Source organism: Peromyscus leucopus, chromosome 6 (genome assembly GCF_004664715.2).
Source record: "Peromyscus leucopus breed LL Stock chromosome 6, UCI_PerLeu_2.1, whole genome shotgun sequence".
NCBI lineage: Eukaryota > Metazoa > Chordata > Mammalia > Rodentia > Cricetidae > Peromyscus > Peromyscus leucopus.
The window spans coordinates 98,597,925-98,607,529 of NC_051068.1; the positions used below are offsets into that span (position 1 = coordinate 98,597,925).

The 9,605-nt window shown below is 43.4% G+C and overlaps 1 protein-coding gene across 2 annotated transcripts in view; it reads right to left on the minus strand.

The window, feature by feature from the left end:
* Ugt8 (UDP glycosyltransferase 8) overlaps window positions 1–9,220 on the minus strand; it is a 72,731-nt gene extending 63,511 nt beyond the window's left edge. Inside the window, exon 1 of one of the 2 annotated variants that reach the window (XM_028859121.2) lies at window positions 9,042–9,220. The gene's annotated coding sequence lies outside the window, so the exon portion shown is untranslated. Of the gene's footprint in view, window positions 1–8,964 lie in introns of both variants that reach the window. The other variant, XM_028859120.2, reaches the window with a different exon arrangement.
* Window positions 9,221–9,605: the final 385 nt, after the last annotated feature.

Below are 9,605 nucleotides of genomic sequence, written 5' to 3' on the forward strand. Positions count from 1 at the left end.
ACTGAGGTCCTAACTTTGAAGTCTTAGGGACTATACTGGTCATCTCAATAAGTGAATTGAAAACTTGGAGATTTTATATCATCTTATAGTAATATTCTACTGCCTCCTAGCCAGAGATCTGAGGCAGATCACGAATACAATGATAGAACACACAGTTTTGGGAACTACAGATAAGGGGGGGGAAAGCTAGTTTGGCATGGTTATACACAATCCTTTAATTCTAGCTCTCTGTAGATGGAGACTGGAGGATCAGCAGTTCAATGTCATCCTCTGCAACACAGTGAGTTTCAGCTAGCTTGAGATACAAGAAACCCTCCAAAATAAAACAAAAATCTGTGTGAATAACTTATTATTTTCTAAAAGATAACTATCATTTCTAAGATAAGTTTAGAGTCAGAGAAAGTAACTATATCCTACCCATAAATATCCCTAGTATAGCTCAGCTCTGGGATGAGAGGTCCCATGTTGGATGCCAATGCCACAGGCAAGCCTTTGCTTTAATTACATTCACCCTCAGATCAATACTCTGGTTTCTTGCTGTGACACAGCCAGCTCACAGAAAGAACAGCACAGAATCTAACACTGAAGCATGGCTGCTTTTCTTTGAATGTTTTCTTGTTGTTCCAACAAAGTTTTCTCTTCCTCTGTTGTCCTCGCTTAGTTCTTATTCACTGCATCTCATTTCCCCTTCTAGATTCCATTATCCTAATCATATCTCTATTATGACATATTCTTATAAATGTCTTCAACATACTTTCAAAGTCAGGAGAAAACAGTTAGTGATTAGCATTAATTTCCTTAAAACAGCCTCAGCCTAGCCTTTATCCATAACTTTCCCTGCTTCCCCCAGCTCTGTCAAATAAACAGGCAAACCTGTTTGACTAGTTTGCTGTAAACCCTACTCAGTAGAGAGACCAACTGGACAATGGATAAAGCTATGGAAAGCACACAGACCAAGTTTCTTAGGTAAAGTTGTACAATGCCTGCAGTGTAGGGCAGATCTTTCAGAATACTAAGAATCAGCACATACTCATTTATGTCATTGTTAGAAATTAAAAAAAAAATCTTCTTGATACACTCTTCTACATTATCAATATTATTATGGCAATGGTGCAGAATAATAGAAAGCCCATTTGAAATGGTGTTTAAACTTTATAAACGAGCTAGGTGTGGGGACACACAGTATTCTGGAAGCTGAGACTAGAGGATTACAAATCTGAGATCAGTTGTGCTACACAAAAAGACTGTAAAAAAACATCTGATGGTTGAATTACATTCAATTATAGAGGTGTGTCCACATGTTTTTGCTGCTGTGTGTCTACTTAAGAAGAATAAAAAGCTTTGAATTTGCAAAATAGGTTATTCAAAAGAGGATTCTTCCCATGGATGTTCTTTGATGTTGCTTTGAATAACAAAGTCCTTTAGTTTAGTTTATTTAAAATGAGATGCTTTTAAACCATCAGCTGAAAAAAAGTATATGATACAATAAGGTGTGTAATTAATACAGAAAAATATCAACTATATAATTTTAAAACTGTGTGTTATGCATATATGTAGTGTAATGTATGTGTGCCTGCGTTCTAGTAGTTTGGGCACATGTGTGGAGCTCAGAGAAAAACCTGGAGTTTCAACCCTCACTTTTCACCTTATTTGAGACAAACTCTCTTATTTTTGTAACTGTGCACACCAGGCTTGAGAGCCTGTGAGTATCCAGGGATTCTCTTGTCTCTACTTCCCATCTCACCATAGGAATCATGGGATTACAGATATGCTCCCACGTCTAACTGTAGGTTCATTTTGAGGATCCAAACTCATATACTGAGGCTTGTGGAAGAAATTTTTACCCTCCTAAACTATCTCCCTAGCCCTTAAAATCGTTTTTACAAATTTTAAATGTTGGCCCTATTTTCTTCAGGTGTTTTGAAGTTTTATAATACATATGATTCAACTTATGCAACATAAAGAACATCTTACAGATACTGTAGCAAATTTGTACAAATAATTTTACTTTTCCAATACTTGGGCATACACTTGCATTTTTTCTCATTTGGAGAAATACTAGTTCCATAATTTCTTCCCACTAAAACAAGGTATACTCAATGCTTAATGATAAAATATGACTTAGAATCTTGAAAACATTTTAAGCATTACAAGTTGACATAAATAATCGAAGACCATAATGAAGATCTCCAAAATGTTCCTCCCATGCAGTCCTCCTATATAATAAAATACTTTAAAACTTAGGCAACTTTCTAGGCTGAAACCAGCAGCTGATTTCAAACCTGAAACTTACTAGATACCCTACAACTCATAAATTCAAAAGTAGCCTTTTTGTTCTGGCTATTATACAATGCCTATAATACAATGTACCTCTCTATATGTAACACTCTAGACAAATTTTAACTTGGCCTTGCAGTCTCTCTAAGAGGGTATTGAGAAAGACAATAAATATCCAGTGTGAAACACTGGGATTTATGCACACACAACATGGAACAGAACAAAAATCTTAAACTGAAATCACACCGCTCTCTATGCTTTGCAAGTAATAGGACCATGTACTATAAGTAAACAGAGTGGAAAAAAAATCACAGAAAGTCAACTCTGCCAAAGAGAGATACTGATAACAGGAAGTATTGTTACAGTCTCCCAAAGCCATCAGTATAACAAATTGCATTTCACATTTAAATTGTTAAACATTGAATTTCATTTTTTCAGTAAATTCTTACCTGTCCTAAAGCCATGTACTACTGGGAGTGCTATACAAAAAAAGTGTGAATTAGCCATAGATGTGATGGACTAATAGACTTACTCACTTGAGCTAAACACAATTACATATAACCAACCAATCACAATAATGCCTTTCAACTAATATATAAACAACATGTACAGTGTCCAGGTATGGGATGGTTGCCAAACAATTCATATATGTTAACATTATTTTACTCTTAAAATATTCTAGTTAGGATATTTATACATTACTATAATAAACTTCAGGAGAGGAGGGGAAAGAAAATAAACTCCATGATCACCCTTTCATTGCTGTACAGGTTGATCATAACTTGTTCACAACACTGAGTTTAAGGCCCTGGATAACTGGGAAATGTCTTCTGAAACATTTAATACAACATTAGTTTGTTAAGTTTTGTTTGTTTTATTTTTACATTCCAATCAAAGTTGTTCTTCCCTCCCTTCTTCCCAGCCCCCTCCATTCCACTCCTCCTCTACTTGTTTCTCCTCAGATACAGGCAGGCCTCCCATGGATATCAGCCAGCCATAGTATATCAAGTTGCAGTGAGACTAGGCACCTCCTCTTCAATTAAGGCTGGATGAGGAAATCCAATAGGAGGAAAGGGTCCCAAAAGCAGGCAACACAGTCAGAAAAAGACCCTGCTCCCACTGTTAAAAGTCCCACAATGAAGACCAAGCTACACTGCTGTCACGTATATGCAGAGGACATAGGTCAGTCCCCATGCAGGCTCCCTGGTTGTCTGTTTAATCACTGTGAGCTTCTATCAACCCAGGTTAGCTGGCTCTGTGGGTGTTCTTGTGGTGCCCTTGACACCTCCACTGGCTCCTCCAATCCTTCCTCCTTCTCTTCGGCAGGATTCCCCAAGATCTGCCTAATGTTTGGCTGTGGGTCTCTGCATCTGTTTCCATCAATAGCTGGTATGTACTCACTCACTCATCAGTGGATATTAGCTGTAAGTAAAGGAGAACCATGCTACAACCCACAGACCCAGAGAAGCTAAGTAACAAAGAGGGCTCAAGGTAGGGACTCATGAATCTCACTGTGATGGAGAAATAGAACAGACATTGCCAATGGAAGAGGGGAGAGGGCTGGGAAAAAGGGCTGGGAATGGGAACAGGAGAGATCAGGTTGGGGTGGGGGAGAGTTCTGGGAGAGAAAACTGGAAGCTGGGTGCATCCCCAGGATGAGTGAGAAACCTAGAGCAATGGAAATTATCAGGAATCTTTGAGGGAGACCCTAGCTAAGACTCCTAAAAATAGGGGATATTGAACCTGAACAAGTTATCTCCTGTAACCAGGCAATACTTCTAGGGGAAGTACTGGGACATCAACCTGGCCACAAACCCTTACAAATTGTACTGCCTACAAGATGGGCTGGGGGAAAGATGGCTCAGAAATTGTGGGAGTGACCAACTAATGACTGGCACTGGTGGAGACCCATACCCTGAGGGGGAGCTCACCCCTGAGTGCCAGGACCCAGAGGTGGAATACCCCAGAGACCTAGGATAGAGTCAAAAAGGAATGGGAACAAAAGTCAATGAAAATGATTCCTAGTGATATTCTGCTATACTCATAGATTGATGCCTCAGAGTGGCTTCACTCAGCAACTGATGGAAATAGTTTAAGTTTTGATATCTATCTTCAGTTTTGTTTCTGTTTCAGACTCTATTAAAATGAACAATCAATACCTTGTGGGATCGTCCAAAGCATACTTAGAATACCAAGATAACATCGGTTTGAGGGATAGTTGATGTTTAAACACAGTTCAGCTGGAGCAGAGGCTGTTCTGGGAACTCAGCATCCCCCTAGAACTCTGGAGGCAACTCCTTTCCTCTCTTCTAGGACTTGGATGAGCTGGCTTCTCTGCTCCCTTCACATTTTTCAATATCTGCTAATCTATTGGCTTCCCAAGCAAAGCACTACAATTGGATCACCTCATAAATGTTTTTGAAATAACCTCTAGACCCTGCCAGCTTGCACTTTGGGAACTAAAATTCACTCTGAGTCTTCTAATCACAAATCCAAGGTCTGTTTTCATTAAAGCTGCTCCTATATATTAGCAACAAACAGGTAACCTTCTAAATGCTGTACTTAAGCCTATCTATCATCTTTGATCTCACAGAAGCCTTGTAAAACACTTGCTTTGTTCCCTGTTTTGCAGACTAAGGCTAGAAAATGAACTGCCATCCCCAGGACACAGGATTTACCTGAGTGAATGTAGAGCAGGACTGTCTAACGCTCCTCCATTCACCACCCAATGGCTCACTTCTTGAAAGTCTCTCCTTTCCCCTCATTCTGCCCCGCCCTGTTGCTTTCCAAGATCTCATTTTTTGTTGGTCTCTATTTCTCAATCCAGTTGGAAATTTTAGGATTTCCCCAGTTGTCTATTTTCCTAACTCTTGGCACCTTTCCTGGTAAGCCCATCAACTTTCAATGTTTAAAATTATGCAACATGCTACAACTGTCATCCCTGCATCCATCCACTAATCTAGCTATTTACTATCTAACCTAGGCCCTCTCTTCACAAAACTTTGTGACATGACTTACTGCATACACATCTCTAATGAACTTTCCACACCACTTCAGGTTCTGTGTGCCCCAACCTGAACCTGACACCTTGACTTCTCAAATCTCAGTCTCTTAAATTTCTGTATTCCACCTGCACACCCATCTCCTGCTCTTATAGACTCTACCACTTAAGTTACCTTGGTACTCCCTTTTCTTCACTCAAGTAACACTTGTATATTAAGTCCTCTTATCAAGGTCATCCCAATACATAAAAGCTGTTCCTGTCTCAGATTTCTGAGAGCCATCCTTCTAGACTGCTGTGAAAGCTGACCTCTCAGCACATCACACCTCTTTTAAAATCAACTCTGCATAGAGGGAGATAACCCTCAGGATGGTAAACAAACATCCAGGATCTTATTTCTGCTAACCTTGATTTTATGTCACCTTCCAGGAATCCTTGAAAGTCTTCTTGAATTGATAACTAGCCATTCACAAATCCCTACTCAGGCACTGGGATCACACTTCTACCACAGCACTTAAACAGCAGTGCTCTTCTATTTCATTAATATTAGTTTCTTGTTTTGTCTCAGATGTGCAAAACATGTTATAGTGTATTGAGCTGTTGTTTAAATGCCAAGGCACTGTGCTTCCCCATAATTAAAAAAAAAAAAAAGGTTCCTATAGCTCTAGATCACACAGCACCAAGTTTCCCTCTTAGACCCAGAAACTACCTTAGTTAGAATTGTTTGCATAATCTCAGTGCACAGAGACTGGCAACTGGTATGCTGTTAATAAATACCTGTTAGAGGAAAAAATATATGTTCATGAAATGCTTCAGATTAAGAATATATGACTAACACAATTTTAAAGACTAATAGACTTTCCTCAAACTGATTTGATTATGTAGCTCCTCCTCAGACAGGTATGCAAAGTAACATTTAAATAATTGAACAAGCATCCAGTATGGTTAGCAGGATTATCAAATTACACTTTTACTTAGCTTCCAGGATAGGGGACTATTAACACTACACCAGGTTAATGAGTTTCACTGACAGAAAGAGGTGCATAAATAACCTAAGCCCACACAAGAAAAGTAAACATTTTTAAAGGGTCTGATTCGGTTAAAAAAAAAAAAAAAAAAAAAAAAAAGCCAAATCCTCAAAAGTGAAGACACTCTTTTAAGGACCTCTCATACAAAATTGTCTGTATATAAACACATTAAAACCTTGCATATACAGTCACTCTTCTGAGAGTCACAACCTTTCAGCCCGTAGTACAGCAAAGAGCACATGAACAAAAATTGTCTGTCACAGAATCTACAGGCTTTGTACATGGCAATGGATACATCACTTCACTAGGGCAGAAAAAAAGAAAAAGAAAACAGATGGATACAGCATCAGGACCCGCTCCCAGCCTGACAGCAGAAAGTGATAGCTGATAACAGAAAGGAAACCCAGACAAAACACATAAAGAAGAATGGTACCTCTGTCTCCATTCTAGTACTTCAACCAGGCAGGCAGAGATCATAAACTATAAACAAAAATAGTCCCCTACACCTCAACAAATGGCATTCTTGAATCCTTTATAGATTCATACTTATAACCCAGACACCACACACAAAAAAAAGCATACCCAAAAATTCTGAAGAAGGTTTATAAACTGCTTATTTTAATGGCTAGCTTTTTTGGTGATTAATATAGGGTGAACTACCCAGAAAGTAAGCACCAACTCACATGTTGTCAGTATAATATATATTGCATAAGCAGGCAAAAGTAGCCATGGTTTGTGTGTGTCAGCAATTTTCAGGTGTACTAAGAATTAATTAATAAAAAATCTGGATTGTTTGAGATGCAGGTCCATAAATTATTTTAAAACAGAGTCTGAGAATTGAGGGTAAGTTTTACAGCAATATTTAAATGATAACTAAACTCAAGACTGCTCACGCGGGTACCTTGAAATATCCCAGTTTAAATGACTAGAAATGTTAACTATCAAACAACTCATCAAAAAAAAAAACTTACAAAATCTTGTCATGAAATATATTTATTGAATTTGTTTATTATAACAAGTATTCTAAGTATCAGTACGAACACAAAACTGTAAAGCTTAGACTCAAAGAGCTCAGATCTCTGTGGCAGAAAAAAGCAGAAGACTGGCCAGTAGAAGGCCCAGTTGCTCAGATATGCCCAGCAAAGCTGGGCTGTTGTTCTAAACGTCGACACTGCTTCCTCACAGTTTAAAAATGTTCCTGTAACGCTAGATCACACCACACTAGATGTGCATTTAACCTTGCCGGTGGCATGTAAATCCGTCGTTCTCTCTAACACTATCTGGAAGATTTAAGAGTTGTTGGACAGACATGGTCAGATCAAGCACTTCAAGCTGGCAAGAAATAGTTTCTTCAGGAAAAGTTAAACTGCAAACTCACATTTAATTTGATTAACATAAAGTTCTGCTCTTCCTCACCATACACTTAAGGGTATGATTTTTTTTCAGTTAATTAATAATTTAAAAAAAAGCCTAGGGACAATGTGTGACTGGTAATGCTATTAGAATAATTAAGGAAGACTTTCTAGCCTTTTTTAAACAGTGCCTTTCTTTTTTTTTTTTTTTTTGGTCTGGGCACATGGGTTAAGGAAGTCTACATCCAAGAAGGAATGAAGGAATTTGTTTGGGGGAACGTGGGATTATAGATAGAACTAGCGGCATATTTGGCATCCAGGCAAACTGCCACACATTCTTGTCATTAGTTTTGAAAACGCAAACAAACAACAGTTGTACAAGGTGACAGCCTAAAATGACCAAAAACCTTAGTGCTTTTCTTTGAACCTTTTCTGAAGGCAATCGCGTGAAACAGAAGCCTGTGACTAGTCCTGACACTGTATCACAATAGTGGTTTCCAGATAAGGTGAGGATTAAGAAAGTCACCCTTTTCTTCCCTTGTGACCGCAACGCAACCCAGAGTTTCCACCTCCATTAATTTTCGGAACTGGGAGCACTTTTCTGCCTCTGTCCCTTCACGTCCTTCAGCACTCGAAAAGATGCTGAGGGCTGGTCCCAACACAGGCACCGCAGCCATCCTGTCCCTAAGTGTGGCAGAGTGACAAAGTCTAAGTCCCCAACTTCCTAACCCTGCACACTCAATGCCTTGGAGCACACGGATCGGGTCCTGACTGGAGACACCTCTGAGCGTCCTTTTGCCCGGACGCACTGCATCCGTGCGAGCCCAGCGCTCGGCCGGCGATGCGTTTCCTCCTGCAACCCCCGCAGCATCCATCCATCCCGGGCCCCGCCGCACCTCCACAGTCGCCAAACCCTCCGTGCCCTCCCTCCCACCCTCCCTCCCGCAGCTTTCTCACCTCCTGAACCGGCCCCGCACTCGCGTCCGCCTCCCCCCGCGGGGCCACGCGCGACCGCACAGTCTCCGTCCACCGCTGCGGTCACCCAAAGGTCCCGCGCCTGTGCGCGCAGCCGGGGGCCGCCCCCTTCCCCAAGGCACCCCCGTCGGGCACCTTCCGCGGGGACCCGGAGATCCTGCCCCGGGTCCCGGCGCAAGGTCCTGCGTCTGGAGAGGCGCCCCCTTCACCCGCCCGCCGCCGCGGGGACACCACCTCAGTGGGGACAAACCTGAGCTCTCTCTCTCTCTCCCCACAGAGCCCCGCGTCGGGCCGCCTCAGCCGGGGGCCGTCCCTCCCTTCCCTCCCTCACCTCGGGAGCGCACCCGTCCGGGGGATCCCGAGCCCTCCGTGCCCCGTGGGTCCCTGCAGACGCCCGCCGCCGCTTACCGCGTCCTTCGGCCGCCCGCCGCGCCGCGCCGGACTTGGGAGTGCAGTGCGAGCGAGCGAGCGCCTGCCCCTGCCTGCCGAGGCTAGCCCTGAGGGAGGCTGCAGCGCGCCAGCCGGGCTTAAGACGGGCGCTCCGGGGCGTGCGAGCGATGCTCCACCGTGCCCTCGGGCCGCAGCGCGCCTGCCTCCTCCGCCGCCGCCGCCGCCGAGCCCCGCGCGCCCCGCCCCCTCCCCTCCCCTCCCCTCCCCTCCCCAGCCGGCGCGCCGCTAGGGAGCCGGAGCGCGCTCAAGCCCGCGCGCGCGCCCCCGCCTCCGCGCCCCCGGGGCCGCCGCTCGAACCTCTCCCGGCCTCGGCCCGGGGACGCCCGATGCGCGCGCGCCCCGACGGCGAGCGGAGATGCTGCGGCTGCGGGGCTTGCACCTGCCGCCGCAAGGTCTTCCCCTCGAAGCGCGCCTTGCGCCCGCTCCGGCTGCTCCTCGTCCTCCCGCCTTTTTTTGTTGTTTGTTTTGTTTTTTCTCTTTCCCCTCAGAAGCTGGAGAGGAGCGGTGCCTGCGGGGCGCCGG